Below are 23,852 nucleotides of genomic sequence, written 5' to 3' on the forward strand. Positions count from 1 at the left end.
CATACACGCTTGTGTATTTATCATCGCCAGCATTTTGGCCATGTTTGACAACATTTGGGTCACCACAAAAACAAATGGGGATCAAAAGTGTGTAATTTTAAAAATATCACAGGGCTTAGTGCAACTGTTTGTGATTTTACTAGGTGATTGTGGCTTGCACTAGTCATGTTCTGGTTAACAAAATTGCTGTACACACATACTGGAATCTGGAAAAGAAAGAACGTAGAAGAAAGTATGCACAGGGTATGAGAAGAGATAAATAGTAGGTTGAGGCAGTCGCAACACTGCGTAACTGGTTTGCTTGATTTGAACCTTATACTCCATTATCCAATTCTTGAACTTCAGTAGCCAAATTCCAATTCCAATGAAGTCAGCAGCAAAAACTTCTTGTCTGCAAGGGGAGTTGGAGTTGGTTCTAGTATTTAGAAGGAAACACTCTCATCTCACAGTATTTATTTCTATGTATTATATTTTAATTTACTCTCTGTATTTATTAGACACTGTTGCTTTTGATACTCCTGCTCTTTTAGAAGCCTGCCTGCCATTTTGTGGCAGAAAATCCATTTCAAGAGATGTTCTTTGAAGCAAAGCTAATTCTTATATTTTGGTTTCCTGTAGGAGAGAGAAAAGCTTATTTTCGTTGTAAACTACTGTGAATGTGAAATATCTTTCATTAAATTATGGTGAAAATGGAATATTAGCTTTTAGAGTAATGTAAGTGGAAGATCAATTGGATTTATTGATGGCAATTTTGTAAACCAAGGAAAAGTAGCACTTTATACAGAAGATTAAAAACAAAACTGGACTTTTCATTAAAACAATTCGAGACTTAGCACGTGATGCAAGAAAACAGATGTAAAACATAATCTCAGAGTACTGACTTGGGTGAATAATTGCAGTAGTCTACAGAGATCTTTCACATGAATAAAGGTTGTTATGTAGGCTCAGGGCAAGCATAACTGTTATGCAATTCCAATTCTCTTATCCATGCCAGAATGCAGACGTTCTGTCTTTAACACAGAAGACTTCAGGAGACTTCAGGTCTTACCAATGCCCATGAATATTTCCATTGAAAAACTAAACCTGTGAGTGTTAATATCAGGTCCTTTTCTAAATGGATTTATTCATGGCCATTCAGAATTTCCATATAAAAATATAATAATCACTCGCCTTTTAAAACAGGGATGTTTCCTAGTTGGGAGCAAAGGCTCTTTCTAGATCAGCATTAACCACTGTTGGTGAGGGTGTCCATACTTCCCAGTTTACTGCCAAACATTCTTAAGTGTATTCTTCAATTTTAAAACAAGCAATGAAAAATGTATCATTAATGTATCATTTGAATGTTTAGGGTTTGTGTTTGTATGAACAGTAATTTTACATTAAAATAATTCTAAAATCCATTAAATTTTAACAAATGCTTTTCATATTTGGATTGACATATCTGAGAATTGATTTTTTTATGTTAATAAAATGAAGTAGTATTTAAATACTAAAGCATAGGATATTAATCTTTGTTATTCTCTGACTGCAAGACAGCTCTAGATTGTAAAATATATACAGATAATTGCAGTATGTTATTTGGCAGCAAAATGAATAGAGTAAGCTTTTTTTTTTGTAAAGTATAAAAAAGTTTAAAAATAAAATACCCAACTTTTCTGTTATAAATGAGAAGAGATGGAAAATATGTGGCAAAATATTGGAAAGGTCCTTAAGCTGGAGCTTGTGCTAGCCCGCAAAGATTACAGCAGTGATATTACGGCAATCCAAAATTGGTGGCCTGACCTCCTTTCTAAAAAGTCATGGAAAGGCTGTAAAGTATATGAAGTTTGTAAAGTAGATGATTGTGCTAGCATCAGCTAAATGAAGGAGCATTTTTTTTTCATCTGAAAAATTGTAGTAACAATCTATAAATCATCTCTAGCCTACAGCTTCCAGTCGGGCAAAAGCTGCCTGTTCCAGCTGTGTGAATAGTTCCAGTTGAGGCAGCACAACCTCTCAGCTACTTAAAATTAAGAGCACTCCTTGAGCTTTACAGGATTGGGAACCTCCCAGGATCCTCCGATGAGGTAAAGGATTTCAGTTGATTAAACAAAATGTAATCCTTTTTTTCCTATGCTTACATATACATTTACAGTCCCTTATAAAAATGGGAAAATATCTAGGACAATCAAAGCTTTTCAGTTAGCAGCTAGAAAATAAAACTGTAGCACAGATGTTTACCAGTATTCTGTGCTTCGCTAATATGATGGATTTTAGAGTGTTGGATTCTGAGTGTTTTAGGCCTAAAGGTATCTGAAGGTCATAACCTGTTTCACATGCTGCTGCATGAGATACATTGTCCACTTTCAAATCTTATTGTTACGCTCATGCTTAGAGAAGAGCATATTTCTGTCCTGTTGTTTTTTCCACTAAACCCAACGAAGTACTGCAGGGCTGATGAATCAGTTATCTTAGGGGATGAGCTCAGACCTGAGCCTTTATGTGTCACAGAACAGACTGGCAGGATTTTATGTAATTTCTATTTTTGGGACAGAGCAGAAGGAGGCAGAAGAGGGTAGTGATGGAGAAGCCTTATCAGAGAAAGCAGAACACGGTGTTGAAATACGTCCCAGAGTAACTCCTGCCCATTCTGTTTTAATAATTTAAAGTTAACACAGATAACTAGATAACATCTTAATGTCTTGTTCCTTTAGCAGTTGGAGTAAAGGTAGCTGGGGTGGGGAAAGTAGAAACGGGTGTTCCTTTGCATTAGACTTAGTAAAGATATTAAAGACCTAACAAAGCGGAAACTGGAATTCCTGGTACCTACAGTACCAGGAGGTGCTCCTACACCTTTCTTTTGTCCTCAGACATGACATTTCTTTCATCTGTGTGTTACAATCTCAGGCACTTGAGCCCTGAACAGATAACTTGCAGCAGTCAGGGACTTGAGGCCTCTCAGCAGCAACAGACCCCTCTTGTTTTGTCTCTCTCTCTCTCTCTCTCTTTTTTATTTATTTTTTATTATTTTTTCTCTTTCTGTCTGAGAAGTTTGAACAGCATCTTTTATAACTAAATGTGTATAAGAAATTTTAAGAAGTTCTGTCTTTGTACGTGCTTTACCTTAGTACTTTTTTATCAGTATTTAATTTATCTCTCCTTTTTGTTGCTCAGTTACTGTACCTGTATAATAACTTGCATAGCTAAAATTATTAACCTTCTGTTTTAACTTTATGTACTCTGTTTCTTATGGATGTAATCAACCCAAGCACTTTAAGCAACACTGTCAAGCTTGTGAAATTCCTACCAGCTTAGCACTTTGCCTTTTGCTTTTGCAACTTTTTGCTTGTGATCCAGCTTCTCTAGTTACAACATAATTCCTATTTCCACTTGCAGGCTTGTAGTACCAGGTGGGGACCGAATTTGGGAAATCTTGGTTGGTACATAACCAGGATGCCGTATTTACTTCATGTCTGTCCACTCAGCTGATATATGAGTGTCCTTTTGATTAGTTGCTCTGCTCATGCACATTTGACAGCCATTTTTGTGCTCTGCCTACTAAATCTATGGTGCAGTTATCAATGACTACAATTTTGAAAAGCTCCACTTCTCACAGGAAAAAAAAAAGCTTCTTTTTAACCAAACACAAGGTTATCTGTCATTCGTTTGAAAACGTGTTCATTGCTCCCCTTGCTGTTTTGCCTGTGCCTGGTGCAGTAGCAAATGTGAGTAAGTTTAAGCGCTACATTGGTTCTTGATCATTGCGTAAATCCAAGCAAGGGGAGCAATCTCTTTGCAGCTTTATTCTTTTCTCTTGGGCTCATATAAAGGATACAGATAATGAAGAATAAATGTGGTCATAAAGTAATCCCCCCGTTCTAGCAAAAATCACTGGGCACTGAATTGTTGCTGTCTGTGGTATATACATATCAAAAAGTACCTGACTTTCTGTGGTGGTGGTTTAAGGATTATTGTTAGGGTTTTTTTTTTTATATATAGAATATTTGCCTTGGACAGTGAAAAGTGAAGACTTCTGTTTTTTCCTGTTGCAACTGTTCTGCAGTAGTGATGTTTCTTCACAATTTAACAGTGCATTTAATATTTAAATAGGCCTTGGTATGCCTTGATTGACATCCTTTTAATTTCTTTCAAGTTAATACTTCAAAGAAATTGCTTTGAACCTGTTCACAAAAGCCATTTGGATTAACACAGCCTTGTGCACACGAGGTCAAGAAACACCTCTCGGGAGGTATGTGCCCTCCTGATGGGACCATCTGGGCTAAGCCCAGGCCTTTTTACACACTAATGATTCTTCACCCCCTAGGAGATTTGTTTTGCTGCCTTTACCTAAATGGTTTAATATGAGACTGTACATAACTCAATTTGTTCATGCTCTCAGGTTTGCTATAATTCTTTAATAATTCCTTTTTTTGGGTTATCAGGACTTGGACATCACACAGTGCAAAACAAATTAGCTCCTGTGTGCCATTCTCAGTGCTCAATTTAACAGTTTAATGATCTTATTCCAAACAAGGCTTTTGCAGGTGGCAACTTTAGTATAAGTAATAATGCAAAACGGTAAGTGATTTTTTTCTGTGCTAGCACAGGAGGTCTGTAAGAGGGGCTGGGCTGGCATATATCTTATTAACCCTCTGCTTGCACCGCAGGCAAAGTTTTCGCTCTATCCTCTAGATGGTCCTAACTCTTCTACTGGGGCTTCTGAAGTGCAGAGGTGGATCCTTTGGGAAGATGCTTTGCAGTTCACCAAAACATTTTGTCAGCCACAGCAGAGAATTAAGGACCACTTGGATCCCCCACCCAATATGTATGAATTCCTTAATAAGGCTGTGCTTATGCACCAGCTCCAGCTTTGCAATGGTCTTCATATTTGCAAACATCTCAAGATAGACTGTGCTCACGTACCATATGGTTTCTTGCTCCTCTCTTAACTCTCATTCTAACAGTAGCAGCTGCATTAGGGCAACCGTGTTACAGAGTCATTAAAGAGCCCTGGCCAAGGCTCTATAATTACCCCTCACCATTTCAGTGTGAAGCCACCATGAGCTGTATGAGAATGAGTGCAGGGGTGGGGGAAGGAGGAAGGAGAGAGAGGAAGAGGAGGAAACATGGCAATGTTGTCTAAGGCTCTGGAAACGTGTAGCCATTTGTAAACATGTGGATGCTGTCTACCTTTTCAAAAAGATGTGATCATACTAAAACTGCTTCAATATTTTGTACTAGTTTTTGAATGGAGAAATAGTAAAACTATTAGGCATAAAATCAGGGACACGTTATAAGAATACCGAGTGTCTAGCAAAGCATACTATGTGCAGTGTATGTGTACAGTTGGGTATCTGCTCTTTTAAATCATTTATATGTAATTAAACCCTGCACTATCTGTTCAACTGTTGGTTATGAAGGTTGCAAATCAGAAAGCAAATTTTTATCCTGTTGAAGTGTTTATATTTTACATTAAAATAAACTTGCCAGCTGATCTTATTTCCATTCAGCTTGCTTTGAATTCAGCTGGAGCCAGTTTGAGGCTGCACATTGAGGTTAGTCATTACACAGTGTGCTTCTGGAAGTAGGGTATCTCTATATTACAGAAGGGAAGACTGCTGATGCTGGCTTTTTATGTCATTTGACAGAATCATTGCATTTGAAGTGACTTGAGGGAATACTTCATCTCCTGGGCTAACTGCCTCTGAGGTGGTTAAAGGGAACAAATGTTGCATTCAGGCCACGGGTCGCCTTCATGGAATATATAATTGCATGACATAGTTGTACCCGTTGAAAGCCGATAACTGATTCTTCCCATGTTGCTGAGAACAGCTAAAAGCAAAGGCAGCGAAAAGCAGACAGAATTTAACTTCCCGTCGCATCAGGGGAGAACTGGAAGCCAAGGTGTTTAGTCTGAGATTTTATCTATGACTACTGAGTAGGGAAGTTTTGTTAAAGAGGTCTAAAATTCATTCAGAGGATTGAAAGATCCACTTAGCCCGCCCATCTTCTTGAAGTTATTCATTAACAAACACAATTTACTTTCTAAAAAGCAAGGCAAGTTAAAAGACTGGAATTTTTTCTCCTGTATAAATGGATTCTCAGTATTACTTCAGAATCCTTTAGAGAACCAAAATTAATCCTAGCTGCTAGACCACATATTAAATGTATATATAATATGCTGTAAGATTTATGGCACACCAAACTGTCAAAGGGCTGGGTTGAAAAACACTTCAGTTTTTACAGCACACATTTCTTCTCAGATAAAAACCTTGAAGCACCTTCAAATTTATTCCTAGGTCATCAGATCACAAACTTTTAACTGAACAGTGAGGAAATAAATTTAAAACACAGATGCCTGAACTAAATCTCAAATCCATACTTTTAAAACATTTTTAAAGTAAAGTATATACATAAATAAATCAAGAACAGATAGCTAAGAAGTGGGATCACAATCGCTACTACTGTATGCGGGCCAAGCCAAAACTGCTGTAATTTCTGTAGCACATTTTGCGGAAGCTGTATGACATTTAGCTCTATCTCTTTTTACTTATCTTAGGTGAAGAGAACTGTATGGTCTTATGCAGCTGCAAGGCACTGTTATGAATGGAATACAACAAGCATAGGGAAAAATACTGAAAGTGGGATTATCTTGGCCCTTTGAAACACAGAAGTACGTAGAGAAATATATGCTTTATGGAGTCACTAATCATATAATTTTCATTTACAAAGCATTTTTAGTCTTTATTTTTATAAATGGTTTACCAGCTTATTTATTAACTTTCCAAATCTTAGTATGATCAAAATTGCAGAAATTAGGTAATTTGTATCAAAATCCCTACATATTTAAGATAAATAGCTTGGGCTGAATCTGTCTGCCTCCACTACAGCAGTTTAACCAGTAGGAGCGTTTTCACCAGTTTCTAGGTAGCTGTCTTGGTGGCCTATTCACTTCTGGGTGCAGTTCGAAGTGCTGACCTTGCAATATATCCCCCCAGTATCACTTGATCCCTTGCTATCTCTGAAACAGCTCGTCTGGCATGGAATGCACTGGGGCAGCTAAGCTTACTTGGGAAGTTTGCTATAACTTTGCTTTCCAAGAAGTGTATTAGCTTTCTGTTTGCCCCCTAATTATTCCTACCAGGAAATATTAGATGAAGCGTGGCTGATATCATTTATTTAGTGTATTTTTTTTCTATGTATGTTCTGGATATCTCTACTTAAATTTTCAGACCTGAGGTCTTACAATGTTACCAAAGTATTGACTTTTAATTCCCGCACGATCAGTGTCACAGGCAGAGACTAGTGTTGGCTGAAACACCAGACTGTCTTCCAAAAAAACCCCAAAACCTTAAAGGTAAGGAGATTTCTTCTTATTATGATATTTTTAAAAAGTCAAGCACCAGCTGTTAATTCCATTGTTAACATATGAGGAAGATATTTCCAAGCACATTGCATCATTGCACTGTGCCTTCAAGTAATATTGAATTAACTATGGTTTTTGTATTAACAAACTTCAGCTCATATGAAAGTGCAGAGCAGGTACCACACCTGATCATGGCCCATAACCCCCTTTTCTCTATCTTTCCTGACATTTGTACAGAGACCCTGCATTTGCAGAAAGTGTCCCTGTTTTGGCCTGATCCTTTCCTTTATTTTTCCCCTCTTTGGATGCCACCACTTGTATGTTCCTCTCCACATGAAGCCCACGTTCTCAGTCATTACTTGTGAGACCCTCTGTATTTGCTCCACACACACCTCCAGTCTGGTTTACTTGATCTATCCCTCCATATTCTCTTAATAACACACAAGCTGTGTTATTAACATTCCCCTGCCAGAAAGATCATATGGTCTAGACCACAAGCAGACGTGTTACCCATGCAATAGTCATATTAAACAGTATTTTTGCCATAGCTCAGAGAAAGGGGTATATGCAATCTAAACCCTTATAGCAATATTGCACTTTCATACTCATTTAGTGTTCCCAAATGCAGTTGCAGAGGATGAGTGAAGCCGACCAGTTTATCATAAAGTAGACAGTACTGCAGAACACAGACTATGCACAGACAGCGTTGTGTGTGCTGAGCAGTGCAGTAAACACCCACGTTTTAGTAGGCCCAATTCATGGCATTACACTTGCAGAAGAGACGTATCTTGAGAACATTTCTTTAATACACAGAATCTCTTCCTCTCATTCTTGTTCAGTCATTCCCAGATACTGAGCTAAAAATGAACTATTCCTTCCATATATATTTACAGTATATACAATTTAATATTATTTAACCAAATATATTCTATTCAAAAATCACTGTAATATGAAAGTGAGCCATAGCCCTCAAGAAAAATATTTTTCAGCATGAAACTTTGTTAACATGAGCACATACAACAATTTATTAATTTAAAAAATGGATACTATTTCCTAGGCACAATTTCAAGTGGTATTCAACCCCATCTCCTTTTTGGGCAGATTTCCGTGCCCTCCATAAAGTCGTGATGACTTCTCTATCTTTCTTTCCATTACTCCTCTAATTTTGAACATTGTCTTCTATCATTTTAGCTCTTACTAAATGGGAGTATTCTCATTGTCTGAGGAACTTTGCAGCTATTCAATATCCAATATTAGGGATGTATTCCCAGATCTGTGTGCAGCCTTCAGCTGCACTTCCCGAGCAGTCAAAAGATGCTCAGGGCATCAGGGAAGGCAGTAGGGTCTACAAACTGAACACGAGATTACATGATTCCTAATCTCATCTCTACCAAGAACTCATTGTACCATATTGCACTGCATAGATCAGAGGAACAGAAGTTGCAGGCTCCTTCACCTTCATATACTCTAGGTTTTAATGGTATATTTGTTTTCCTTTTCGAGGAATCTTCTTTCAGTAAGTATAGCAGTCCTTTAGAGGATGGAGACATGCAGACAGTGAGATCAGCTCGCTTAATAGTAAGACTATTCAAGAGGAAAATAGAAAAAGAAAGATTCAATTTTGTTCATAACCATGCCTGAAATTATTTCTCTCTTGGGCTTTTTACTCTTCAGTTTAAAGTTATTTTTCATATCTGTAAAACTAATTCAACTTAATCATGACAATACTCTAAGAAGGAACAGGAATATTGAGCAACGTTATGGTTAATACTTATGGAGGGGGTTGAGAGGAAGAGATGCCCTTTTCCTAAAGGGCAGCTTCTGACCCGCACTGCAGTTTGGAGCTCGTAAGGACTATCGGGCCTGCAGCACCGCAGCAGTGTCACAGACTCAGGCACTGGGGCTTTTCCCCCTCTGTTTTAGTGAGCCAGCCAAATGCTCCTGCTCCATTTCCTGGGCAGATGATGATGGATGACATCTTGGACAGAAGAACTACTCAAGAGCGAGAAATGAAAAAACAGAGGGTTGAATAATAAATAAATGGCATTTTTTTTGCTTTGGTCAAACCTTTTGTAAAGTTACTTTGGGAAGTATTTATATTATTGCTGGCCCTGCAGTTTATTTTCTGCAGTCTCAATAGACATCATATACAACTTGAATATTCCAGGTCTTCTCTATTTAGTCTAGCCTTTTCTAAAAAGGATATGAAGAAATGGCGTTATCCTCCCCCTCCCCTTTTTTTTTGGCCAGTTATCCCATTTACTGGCTATTCCATGGCCAGTAAAGAAACTTTAAGCTTTCCTGCCTTAGCTGGGAAAGAAGGAAACACGTCACACACTAACAAAATGATTTGATACTATTATAAACTGGTGAAGTCTGTAAGCAGTGTCCTGACAGAGGAAATTATTTGAGCCAAATCACAGCTACCCTCAACCTAATTTTACCTGCTAAAATATTTTTTCGAGGAGCAAGAAGTCTGATGACAGTCAAATACCACAATGAATACAAAAATATGGGTTTCGTCACTTCAATCTTTTCACCCCAAACTAGTTAATTTTGAATAGTAAAAACAACGACATTTAAAATATTAGTTAGGTTAAATATGTAAAGCTATATTGCAAGTAGATACGAAGAGAGGAATAATAGTGATACAAAGGTGCTAACAAGAACATTGACTCAACACCAGACATACTTCAAGGGAGGTTTAAGCAAAAGAGACAAAAGCAGAGCACAAGACTGAGCTCCCTCTAGGAGCCTGTTGTTGTTGTTTTGTTTTAAAGCGTCAGGGAAAATGAATGTACTCTACAGAGCCAGCTACAATCCAAAGTACTTGCCTCGATCCGGAGCCACAGACAAATCATTCCCAATTTTCTCTTTCAAAATCCAATTTGAACCAGGCAAAACATCTCAGGTTTCTACTTTCATGTTGTATGGACTTTAAGTGGGAATATTTGAGTGAAATGTAGAATGAAAAATTTATGTAGAATATATGTGAATAAGCGTGGACACATTTAAACAAGGTGGAATAGAAAAACAACAATGAATCTTTGAATAACCTTTTCAAAAATCTCTTTTTTTGTGTGTGTTTGGAACAAATACTGGTGAATAGGCAAAAGTGAGTGATCCTCAGCTATTACTGTGATGAGCTGATGGTTCCAGTAGCTGCCATTACTTCTTCCGTGTCCATTACTACCAGAGTGCTTCCCCTAGGCACTGACAAAGGAAGGACTGCGTTTTTTTTTTTTTTTTTTTTCTCTTTCAAAAGCAGAGAAGAGCTTTTATAGAAAAATATTCATCATTTGACTGAAAACAGTATTTCTGGATTTTGGGAAAGGTCAGAGCCACGTCTAAAATCAATTTCAAGTTTTATGGGTTTGATATAACAGCTCTAACAATGTTTGTTTCTTCTCTTTAGAAGCTGCATGTGGGACTCAAATAAATCCACATTAGGATTACTAATGTGTAAACTACTAGTGTGCAAGCCATATCAATCACATCCAATTACGAGTGGAAAAAAGCTGACCAGCTTGTGCTTAATTTCCTGATGGGTGCTACAATAGATTAGGTGGCACACTACATAACACAGGAACTTGTAAGCCAAAAGGACCTTTTTCAATAGTAAAATCATCAGCCACTTTTACTTGGTTGTCAGTCAACACACTTTCTCACACATCAGCAATATTTCCACTCACAGGTTTGAGGTTTATTTGACAAAGTGATGGAAGGGATGATGGATGAATACCTCAGACATGAGCCTCAGGCATGCTCCAGAGTATCTGCAATGATAATGAGAGCATCAGGTATCATTTGATCGTCACTTTGAAACAAGAATTATTCTCAATACCATGTATGCTCCCTGTTTTCCAGTGGCAGCTCCTCTTCCTATTGCTGTTTCCTCTGGACTGCAATAATTTTAATTATATTTATTCATACAGTCTAAATATTTATATATACATATAAAAATTATTATTATAATTCCTTTGCACTATTAATCAAAACAGAAAAGCTGAAGTAGGAGAAAACTGTGACCTTGTTTCTCTAATACAGTGTTTTTCCTTGGCAGCAGATGTCTACTGACACTGATCACATTCCTACTGGAACTGTATTTTCTTAATTCTGTGTATTGTTGCTGGCATTGCCTTTCTTCCTCCCAGATCCAAACTGCCATTCTTCCATAATTAATACAAATTTAATGAAGAGCCGGGCAAAGCAACCCTCCATGCATCAAATAATCCCAACTGCCAGTGCATGAAACAGAGCCAGGAGCTGATGAGTACAGCTGAGGAGTTCAAAACAAACCTTCAAACCCAAACAACCCACAACCGACATTAATTACCAGCATCTAAATTTATGCAGTGAGCATATATACACATGAGTTAGCATTTATACACATGGGAAGGAAATCCTGCCTTTTACAGGTTGCAATTCAGAGGACTCTATGGCGTTCCCTGAAGTGGACACGGGCAGTGAGTACCCAGCTGTGCTGCAGAACTGGCTGGGACACGGGGAGCTAGGTGTGTGCTGGCTGCAGGAACACAGAGAACACTTGCAATGTTACTGCACTGAAAATGTAGCATAGAGATGTAGGACCTTGGGAGTTTATGACGGATTTCCTCAAGTTATAATGATTCTGACAGCTTTTCCTGCACAAAGAAGGCAAAGAAGAGCCAGGTTCCTGGTGGAAATGTCAGAGGTAAGAGGAAAGGCGGCTCGTTGTGAATCAGCTGGCTTCAGAGATCACTAAGTACTCTACATTACTCTCTGCAACACGGTAGAAAGGTACAGCTCGGTGGTTTTCTTGCAGAAACCTGAAGTAGAATAGAGAAACCAACACACCTATGTCTACATGATTAGATGTTGCAAAGAGCATCTGTATTGCATGCCTAATGCACACAGTTGTTTCTTCTATTTGTAATAGAGCATGAGATGGGATTTCAAAAAAAAACATTTAGGGTAGAGTCATAATTTTTCTTCACTAGTGCATGCTTAAAACTCCCACATTAATACATATATTTATACATAGACATTTCTTTTGATGCATATGGCACTACAGTTGAGTAGTATTTCATTTGGAAATGTACACATGGAAAACAGCATCCATATAGAAGGGAATTCTGACTTTATTGCTCCGAAAAATTACAAGAGAGCTTTCTATCTTTTTTAATCTTTATAAACTAAAGAATAAAACATCTGACTTGAGCATCATTCAGACTCAACTGCAGCATGAGGATGTGAGCTTTCCATTTGTGTGGCCTGCGTAGGACATTGGACAGCGTAGGTTTAACACTGGAGGAAATATGTGCCCTGGGGAAGCAGGGGGGTCATGCTGGGGCACTCACTGCATCTCCTGCGAGGGGGCTGAGCCACTGTCACCTCAGCTGGCAACGGCCGGGGCTGGCGACAGAAACAGCAGTGTCCCATCACCGGAGAAGGTGAAACCATCACCAACCCTCCCCGTTCTGGGGCTCTAAAGAACGCCCTTAGCATCTGGGTCTTCCACATTGGAGCAAGTGGGTGCCAGGGCCAAAGGACTGGGATTTTGGATGAGTTAATGAGGACTAGAAAAAAACAAAGGAGCTGCTCTGCCCTTGAAAGGCAGGACAAAAAGTTAGAGGTAAAATAAATAACACAGCTCCCTTCCCCTGAACAGATTAAATCATAAATGTCTATATGTTCAACAATAATAAAACCTGGCCATAGAACATAATGCCCTCCAACTTGGATGGATTTTGGAAGATGTAAGTATGCAATGCCAGTACAGCTGAAAACATCAGGTGTAATGAATGACTGAGTTTCTTGATCTTGAATTCATTTGAACCATTTTAATTCTAAATGCTCTTCTACAATGGATATAAATTAATTTAATCTGGCTAAAGGATTCATTCCCTGAAATCATGATTGAATTTGTGCCAGTCTCCAAGTGGCAGTAACATTTCTTCCAAAAATGTGAAGAGTAATGTTAAAAAACACAGAACAAAGTGCTCCTTGTTTAAGCCTAAGCCAATATATAAGCATTATGGAACAGTTTAATGTCATGTTTGGAGACAAACATTGTACTGGCAAAATCAGAAACAAAAAAATCAGGTAAGAAAATATGGGGATGCCAGTATTTGGGGGGCTGAGAAGGAATCTTTCTGTGATAATTTTTTGTCTTTTTGACATTTCTGTTATTAATTAAAAAAAAAAAAAAGTTGGGTTAGTCCACTACTACAAAACCATTGCTAGTTTCTCTCAAATGCCAAACAAAAGATATTTATTTATTTATGATTTAGAAATCTGGAGGAAAAGGAAAGGAGAGAAAAAGGGAACAAGTCTGAAGCCATCTAATTACCAGCAAACCTCACATTCCAACCTCACCAGCCAGTCACTTTCAGAAACACTTATTCATGCAGAATACTCCTGTGAGTTATGGTCCTTACAGGATTACTTAGGAGTTCAGGTGCTGCTCAGTGTGAGTAACACTGCCTTTTTCTATATCTCTGCAGGCTATGAACATGTAAGTAGATCAGGTCATCAAGAACTGCATGAAACTGGAGAAACTCGTGGAAATAAGATGACTCATGCATAGAATAGGTGGGAGACAAAAGCATTCAAGGAACATAGTAAAAAATACTGATTGTTAGGCATGCCAACAAATTGCATCATGGAGCACATTGTAAACTAATCCTTCACAAGTTTCGATCTCTGCATAAATGGTAGATATAGCTCATCTTCAAAATAGCCTTCCTAGCAAGCTTTAGTTTTTCTCTGTCAGACAGAAGCTTGAATTGGCTAATGTGACAGATCAAGTCAGTGATACCAGTGATACATCCATAAGAGAATGTGGTAATTCCCACTCCCCTCTTTAAAAGAAAAGTTTAAGGTTTCCACTTTTGTCAAATACGATAAGATCTCAGCCAAACTCTACCCGTGAGAAGCTTACCCATGCAAGCTACATGCAGTGGAATTTGCATCACCCACAAATGTGATTAACTGTGGATGTCAGCATGTGTTAATTTTACGTAGGACCATGAAATATCTTTGTGGCTGTTCAATTCATTCTCTAAAATTTGTGCTTCATTAAAGATTTCTGTTTAGCTCTACTCCCGTGACCTTGCCAGTCTGACTTCTCTCTTGCAGAATGCCAGTTCTCCTGTTATAGATATTCTGCAGATACAAGTCTCTTAGCTGTACCTGTTTTCAGAGATATTCATCACAATGTCTCTTTAAAAACAGTTTTGTTTCATTAAGATGTCCGAGTGTCACATTTCTATACCACTGCTATTACCAGGTGACAGTGTTTTTGCTTTTAAAATACCATTTCCAAGTTTATCATCCCACTCCGTGACTTGTAATCCTTCTGGATAAACATCCTTCAGATCTGCAGTGGTATCCCTGGTAATGGTTGCCATAGAGCTCCACAGAACTTCATTTCTGCTCATTCCTCAAAAGCAGGACTCTGGGTCTCAGTGGGAGGCCCAGCTGCTCTAATCTTAGATGTTACTGTTGTTACTACTCTGCCCCTGCCAGGGTATGAATTACCCGGGCATGTCAGTAGCATCTTCACCTTACGCCATCAGCTCCACTCAAAATGCTTGTCTCAAACCATTCTCCCTCTTTCTATAGGACTTTATTGCACATCAGTTGAATGTGTCATTGCTTTCTACTTAATTTCTATCCATCTCAAGTACAAACTATTCTCCATTAAAAGATTCAGAATACATTTTCTGGCATCATGCACAATATACTCAGGTTTTAAGAAATTAGCATTCATTTTTTGAAAGCTTAACATTCACTTACATTCAAAATACCCAAAAATCTGAAATAACAATCTGTTATTCTAATTGGCTCAAATTGTATACTTTCCACAGGAACAAATAACCTTTCTTTGTGCCGTTGAGTCTCTTCCAGTCTTTCTCTCATTTTGACAAATACCTTCCCCAAGCTCCTGTAGTTCTACGAAGAACTTTAGAAAACTTCATGAGTCTTGAGGGCATCTTTCTAAGCTAGATATGAAATGACTGATGCAATGACTACCTCGGAAGCCACATCAGCGGCCACTAGGTATCAAAACGCCTTTGGGAAGCAGGGCCACGCCAACCCTTTAGAGGAGGTAACTCATTTGAGCAGTACCTTGCTTGTCCAAACAAAGTAGAAGCTGAAGAATCTGTTCATACAATACTGGTGGAACCTGGTTCATCACAGTTCCAGAGTTGTTTGTTCAAGCTACAGTTTCTAAAGGGGTATTTATATAACATATATCACAAGGACCCCCTCACAGTAGGTAGAGGAGTCTTTTTAAGTGAGTAGAAGCACAGATACATACATGTTTTGTATAAAATAGCCACAGCTGCCTCTTTTCATGTCCAGTGACTGAGGAACAGATGAGAATAAATGTCCTCTGTGGTAATTTGTTTGACCAGTGGACAAATGTAGCATAAAACATAGTGCAAGGAATGTGCAGGATGCTGAAGGCTGACAAGGAAGAGGAGAAAGCCCCTAGAAGAGCATGGGCACTGGGCAACAGCCTCCTAAATTCCTTGCATGTTTGGTCAGATACACTAGAAAGTTAGTGTCACAGCAGTCCGCAACCAAGGCGACTATTTTGTGATCTTAAACCCGGGCCAGAGCAAAGGGGGTTATGAGAGTGGCAACATTTGTCCACACAGGATTTAGCCTGAGTGCCACACGTCTCTAGGATCTCTGCACTATGGTTTGCAGGATGAAGGTGATGGAAGGGTGTAATGTTCCCATCAGAGTTACTTAGGTAACGACTTTCTCCGTCACACAAAAGTTTAAGGTCCCAGAGATGTTTACTGGTTGTGGTCAAATACCATTTGAAACTCTTCTATTTTGTAAGTCAGCAAGAAAGCACAAAAGGTGTTTCTTGGAGGACTCCTACACAATCCTACTGCTGTGCTTAAGAAGACAGGAGGTAGAAGTCACCTCTCTGGAGTGTGCGTAAAGGACAGTATGTCCTGGGAGCTTTCCAGAGTGACCCAGAGCAGGTATCAATGGAGAGTGGCTCCAGGCTGCCTTGTACATCACACCCAGGATCATTATTCCCTCATGTTCATCTTTGGCTTCGGCTGTCCACGCTGGGGAGAACAGCAGCGGTAACCAGGCATTTTATGTAGGTCAGCCAGGGTATGTCTACGTGCCACAGAGCTGTGCCAAGGAAGTTAAGCAGCTCAGCTAAAAATCAGGTCAGCCCAAGCAAATGTACCTTGTTGCTTAACAGGGCTAATGAATTTGGTTCGTTGTGCATAACTCTACTGCTGCAATGGAAACATCCCTCAGTGCTTCACTAGGGCAGAGCCTGACCCAAAGAGAAACCACAGTGTCCAAACCCTTCCCTAAGGATGTCACTCCAGGTGACATAAAACTTCTCCTGTAATGACCCATCTCTCTGATTTGAATTTCTACCTCCGTGTAAACTGATATTGTCCAAAGGGAAAGTCTAAACTTTCCAGAGAAGCTAAAGCCTCCATTTATAAACACGCCATAGCAGATTTACTCTTAGACCAATTATATTATGTGTGTCTCTTAGAAACACCCAATAAAGATTTATAAATACTTTAAAGAGGTTTTAAGTACTACTGAAATAAATGGATCCTGGGCACCAGGGAGGGCAAGACAAAGTACAGGCAGGCGCCAACCTGGCTTCTTCGCATACTTCTCCTTGTGTTTCTGAAAACTGACCTGCAATACTTTTCCTTTCCAGGGGCAAGGTCCCCTTGCTCCCCCAAGCCATGGGTCTGTGTGTGGCCAAGCACTCAGCTTGAAAATAGCTGCCTTCAGAAAGGGCAGCAAGGTGGTATGACCTAGATAGATTACATACATGCACACTTATATGCATATATATATATATATAAATATACATGTATGCATACAGCACTAGCCTCAGCACTTTTAATAGCTGGAATAGAAACAAACGGGGTGGAAGATGTGGGGAAAGAGGGAAGGAACAAGCAACAAGGACAAGTGTGTAGTGTGAAGAGGGTCAGGCAGGTGTTAAAAGCACAGAGAGAAAAGCAATGGGAAATGTAGGGCATCTCAAGAGGGTAGACATGGTCAGGGAGACCACAGGATGAATGGAAGGGTCGCAGGCAGGAGATGGCAATACCAGCCGCAAGAAATGACAGTAGTCAAGCAGTGAGGGCTGAAAAAAGCTGGCACTGGAAGAAATGGGGCAAGCTGCTCAGCAAGGACACCGAGGTGGGGGACAGACAGGGCTTCAAGAGGATCTGACAGAAACCTCGGTCAGCCCCGTGGCAACACAGGGGAAGCTGCTAACCTAAAGGTCTGACTGTTTAAGCTGTTACAAAAACCTCAGAGAGAACGAGGATTTCTTTTCAGAAAACCTCCTTTCTTTGGTATCGAGTTTCTCTTGTTGCTGTTAATGCAGTTGAGCATTCTCTGAAGCTGACATAATTTCCTTCATTCTGCTTCCCCACCCCCCCCGCCCCTGTTCTTAGTCCCTGGTTGAATTAACAATTTAAATTAATTAAAAGCATGATTGTCTAAGTGAAAGTTCCCTTATGCAATGAGTTGGGAAGAAATACACCACATGGTTCTAATAGTTTCAAGTTTGACAGATTTCGCAGATTTTCTCTATAGAAATGACCACTTTTATGTGACTATGGGTGTATCTTCAGAGTATGAATGCAACCAGATTTCATTAATTCCTGCTATTAGGAGAAGGCCTTGATCTTCTTGACTCTTTTCTCCCTTCAGTGAACAGTTTTTTTACGTGAAAAGTACTCAATTGTTTCTCAAATGACTGACATTCTTCCTTCTCAAATCTCTTGTCTTCATCCAATGGGATTTCTACATGTTCACAATTCTTGGGATATTTCCTTTGCATCAGTCTGTTCCAGATGGAACTGGCTTTTAGGGATTTTATGAATGTCTACAAATATTCCTAGCAATATTGGCTGCACTGTCTCTGCTTACTGATCTTATCGTAAGCCATTTACCGTTTCCATTTTATCCTTCAATTAGACCCTTCTTCAAACCCATTCTTTCACATTCCTTCCCTCGGTTCTATAAATGAAAGGTCTTTAATCTCTCCTTTCCTCTAATTGAAGCTGTCCTTCCCAATGTGTTTTCCACTGGAAAGCTCTGGTTTTCATTAAACAATGTCAGCAATACTCTGGTTGCTGTTGCTTTCTGTTTAATGTGGTTTTGCAAGAATAATAACAACTTTTTTTCTCTCCATAGAACGTAGAAAGAAAGTTTTAATTTATTGGACTCATAAAACAAAGCACAGCAGTTCTGACTCCTCATGCAAACTAGGAGAATGTTCTGTCTCAAAGTCCCAACTATATAATTCTTTACCCAGAGTTGAGGCCTTATTAGACACTGAGATGTTCCAGCCGTAATTGGAATGACTGCAGGTCAACCCTGTTAGGTAAATAACATGAAAAGGGGGATTAAACAAGGAAAGATTTCTTGAGTCATGTAATTGTGACATGAAGAGGCCTGGTGCACGTAAACAGAGGCTTCAGACACAAAATCCTGATAATGATCTGCATAGCTGGAGGGGTTTGAACCAGCAAATCCCAGCAATAACCCAGTATAAATTGAGGGGAGACATTAAACATTTGGACTTTGTTCTTCACTGGAAATACTGATAGCAGCCACAGAAGAGCTGATCAGATTAAAATCAGACAAATAATGGATGTTTCCACAAGCAGGAGGTCTCAGCCTCCAGCAATTAGCATAGCTCCACTATTATCCACCAGTTGAGGAGCTAACTTAGTTTATCTCAGATAACACACACAAGCAATGAAAATAAAGAAAGTTCTTAGCTTGAATCAAATCAAACATGAAAAATTCTTAGTGCTTTCATGGTGTGGAATATCTTCGGATCACACTTGCAGACAACTAGGTTTGCTATGAGTTAAGACAAGTGATGGAGACAAAAGCAATATACACAACATGCACTCCAAATCCCACACAGCTGTTGGAACAGGATAATACCTGCTCTTCTCATAGTTCATTTTTACAGAAAAAGAATAAAACAAATATTTTTTGTCCTTGAGTAGGGAAGGAAGAGAAGGCCAATTAAGGAATGAATAGCAAGTAAAAGACGCTGAAGATCTTTTCTAGTGTTTTATTTTTCCTGCTTTTCTCCCAAGTTGACATCTCAAAAGCAAAGCTTAAAGATCAGCTTGGACTGGAAGCAGAAACAGTGTCAATGCTTAATCAAGCTCAATGTAACAGCGAGAAGTGGCAGGAAAACAGCTACTTCTTGCTTATGTGAGCCAAAGCTGTTGTAAATCCTATCAGGTGCCTGCGAAGGTGTTACCCAGGCCAACAGAGCTGAGACCAAGGCTCTAACCACTCAAACATGTCCTAGAAACCAAATTGCAGGTCCTGCAGTTACCAAAGGCAACTTGTATACAGGGACAACATGCCACTATGTCTGGATATTACTGACAAGACATAAAAATGGAAAAAAAAACAGATTAGCCAGAAGTCTTATCTCTAAATATGATTAATTTAATTACCTTGGTTAGTTACCAGCTCTGGAGCTAATGCTGTCACTGCCAGGTCAGGACCTTGCCATCCACTGCCTGTCTAGCGCCTTTCTTGAACTCTCTTCCTTCGAACACATAGCCCAGTCGATATGAAAAGATATTTAAGGCAACATGAGCCCAGGAGTTGAGAATCATCAGTACTTATTGAAATTGAGAACTTCCATGTCACAGGGAGGTTTTGCTGTTTAAAGTCTGTTTTTGTTTTGAATCAGAGTTTAAACCAAGATATGTTTACCAGATGATGAAAACATCGTAAGGTATTTGTTTTGGGGCAAACGAAGTCTTTTTATTAGTTTGAGTTAAAAAGATTAATATTTTTAAACATTCACAAAATTAAAACGATTATAAACAGTCATTTCTAAGTGCTAGATAGAAGAACTATATTTGAGGATTGGAAAAAGAAACATTTCAACCTTACTGAAATGCTTCACTGACTTCTTTCAGAATGGCATTTCACATAAACAAGTATATGACAGGAAAAATATGAACTATAAAGCAGTATTTTCTAATCAATAAACACAGGAGTGGAAAATTTCTGTTCCAATTCAGAAAGACTGCTGCTGATGTGCTCTGCCCAGTAGGTCCCTATGAAAAATATTTTGGAGCCATGGTCATGCACATGAAAGGTTTTTTGGAGAGAGTCTGGATCTAAGAAGAGATTGAAGATTCTGAGTTTGCTGCTCCATTTCTTGACTCATCTTTTCCTAGTGTCATCTGTCAGGCAGCTCTTGCCTGGGTCTGCTCACAGTCACATGCATCTCACTTGTCTGAAACGAGACCATGCAGAGCAAGGCAGAAGCCATGTAGAGCTTCCGTTCTTCTTTAAAGTATTGACTGCCAGGAGAAGTCTAAGATATAGGCATGGTTGGTCATCAGATTTTTGTAAGCAAAGTTCTTCACATACCATGCATTGCCGTATAACAGGTTTAATTCATGTGGCATGATTAGTGCTGCCTGAAGATTAATCTATTCACATAACCTGTTGATTTTGTTTTGTGTCTAGAAATTTTTAGAATAAATGACATTCCACTTTGCTTTTTGCTGCTGTTCAGTGCTACTCTGTCACAAATCTGCTTCCAGGTGGCTTATTTAAGATTCTAAAAAATTTCTGTGGATTTTAAAAGCGTCTTTGTAATGTACTGTGGAAAAAGAAAGCCTTTGGCTAAAAGACCTGTTTTCCTGCAAGTGTATTTAAATAATTTTATTCTGATGACCTGCACTAAAGCTTTTCTTGATTGTTATCATTTGAAAGTATTATAAACCATAGAGTGAGAAAATTTAAATAAACCAGTCTGTATTAAAGTCATCCTCTGGCCTTTAAGTACAGGCTAGATTCTAAATACCCAAGTAACTAAGACCAGTGAGAGTTCTACTTGAGAACTTCGAGTCTGAACAGTTGTGCTTTTAAGCCTAAAGTTTTTGCCTAAGCCCATGGTAGAAGGCAACCTGACATCCCTGTCCTTGTTTAGTAGAACCTGTGCAAACACGATGCACTTCGGGACAGAGCAATGTATTGGTCAGGAGATCATCACTTTCCAAGTAGTATTTGAAATGAGAGGAGCCAGGGTGCTTCTCGCTGAAATGAGCCCAAGGTGTGCTATAGCATTTCACATGAACTTCTGAGCCACAACGGTGAGCAAGAAATATTTACTAGACTGGTGCATGCCATATACCGCATGTTATTGCACATTTGGAGTAATTACAGCATTGAGTCCTGGGCCACATGCTTGACATACATTTTTCCTGATGACTATTTTTGGATCTTCAATCATTCTTTAATTTTTCAAACTGTCATCAAAGTGTGTTTTATTGCAAATTTGTCTGTGATAGATGGCAGAGTAAGGTCAGACAGAGTGTATCAAGCTTTTTATTTGGAAGAATGCACTTTCTGTTGCAAGTGGCCCCAAGCATCACTCTTAGCCTTATCATGAACTGGTTCTTCAATCAGTGACACCCAGTGGACCTTTGACTCCTTGAGACAGTGGTTAGAGATGCTAAACAGCTTTCAGTCTTGTTGTTGTGGTTATTTATTTTGCCCCAGTTCCTGCTGTTAGAGACCCATCCATTGAAAAAGTGAGGGGAGAAAGACTTAACCCAGCTCATACCTTCAGGGCTCTCCAGGTGAGCATACTCTCTTCCCAGTGCCATATAACTCTCTCCATCCAGTTCCAGATGTGGCAGGCTGAAAAAATAACAGTTCTCTCTTCTATTTTTCCATGTTACTCACTGAAGCCAATCCTATGCAGTTTCCTGGTCCTTTCATGAAAATAACCCAATTAGAGACATTGATGGTGGTGTCCTCACAGCACAGAGAGTATCACATCTTGGCAAGAAATCCTTTTGCAGGTCTCCTAGGTGACAATGTTTCCTTCAAGCACTGACCATGCTTGGATGTTTCTTTCCATCTCGATGGAATAGAAATATCTGAGGAATGGCAGATACCTATTTAAAATAGCTATTATGGGAGCAGTAGCTTCATAGTAATAGTTAGGATAGTGTTGGGTAGGAAGTTAAAAGGCAAGTCTCCTGGCCAGGAGGATGTTGTTTTTCCTTTGGGTAGTAGATTCAGTCCAAATTGACCTGTTTCCTAAAACAAAGAAACAAGAAAGAACAACAATCCTAGTCCCATTTTCTGGATGTATAAAAAAGTACTCCATGTTTTGGTAAACAAAAGCAAACACACCATTCCCAACATAGCTTAAATCATTCATTCTTTCTTTTCCAACACTGTCTCCCCTGCAGAGTTTTGAATCAACTCTTATTTGTACACCAAGAACCTCACATTGATTAACTCTTCATGTATGGTTCCCAGATGTCTGCTGAGGACGGTGTAAAGAGTTTAGCATAGATGGTAGGGTCACAAGGCCCACAGTCAAGAGGCACAGTGTATCACACACATCATATCTCCCTACCTCATTACTTCTATCCAAAGTTGACAAATATTAATTCATGTTTAAACCCTTATCCGTTTGCATTAAATTGGTTGAAATACCTTTTTACTTTCATCTTCTTGTCAATGAACAAGGGAAAAAATGGAAACATGCGCCAGAAGGACACACGAGGAGTGTCAATATGCAGGAAAGTGGGTTTATATGTGATAGGATGATATAATTAAGAACAGATCACATTTAAGACCCTTGTCAGCACCTACTGAAATTCACTAACATGGTGCACCAGCTTGCATCAGAATGAGTCATAGCCAATGACAAAGCATCATTTATCAGAGCATTTTCCCTTTCTAGGAATTTGAAATATTTGCATGCAGTTTGTTTAGATGATCTTCATTCTCTAATTTTGAAGCTACTCCCATCTTTGCATGAAGCTCTACTGTTTTCAGTCACAACTTAGAGCCTACTAGGAATCATCTGTGTCAGCACATCATTGCTGGACAATGTGGCTTCTGGGAGCCAAAATATTTGGTGGGAGCATACCCACTAGAGCAAATTTTCTTCACACTACCATCAGGGCTGAAGTCTGTTTGCTGTCCTTCCAGCTCACCAGGCATGGACTTTATTGGCCTGCATCTATAGGGTCTGTAGGGGCAGAGCAACCCCAGCAGACAGACTGCTCCAAGCCCAGCGACATCAGGACTTCCAGGCTCTCAAGGAGAAGTTTTTGGAGGCTCAGGCGAAGGCATACCTGGCACAGCAGCCATGGACAGTATGTTCCTAGTTCTGGAGGAACCATGCCCATGCAATCAAGATGTGCAGACATGCTCATCTTTTCTGGAGGCAACTATTTAGTTTGCCTTTTAAAACAGACAGCTGCTCACAGATGGATTATCTTTATCTCTGTGTCATGACTTTTCTGGACTGCTATATAAATACTTAGGGTGGTTTTAGGGTTTTTTTTTTTTTTTTTTGCATCTAGATATTTCCTGTGCTTCAAACAAGATATTATTAAATACAAATGATTTTTAAAAGAATAGTTTAAATAAGAGTAAACTCATCATCTTTTGCAACAAGAAGACCACTGGAGGCTCA

The sequence above is a fragment of the Tinamus guttatus genome, unplaced genomic scaffold (genome assembly GCF_059628265.1).
Source record: "Tinamus guttatus ecotype Peru unplaced genomic scaffold, ASM5962826v1 Tinamus_guttatus_pri_ptg000213l, whole genome shotgun sequence".
NCBI classification, from domain to species: domain Eukaryota; kingdom Metazoa; phylum Chordata; class Aves; order Tinamiformes; family Tinamidae; genus Tinamus; species Tinamus guttatus.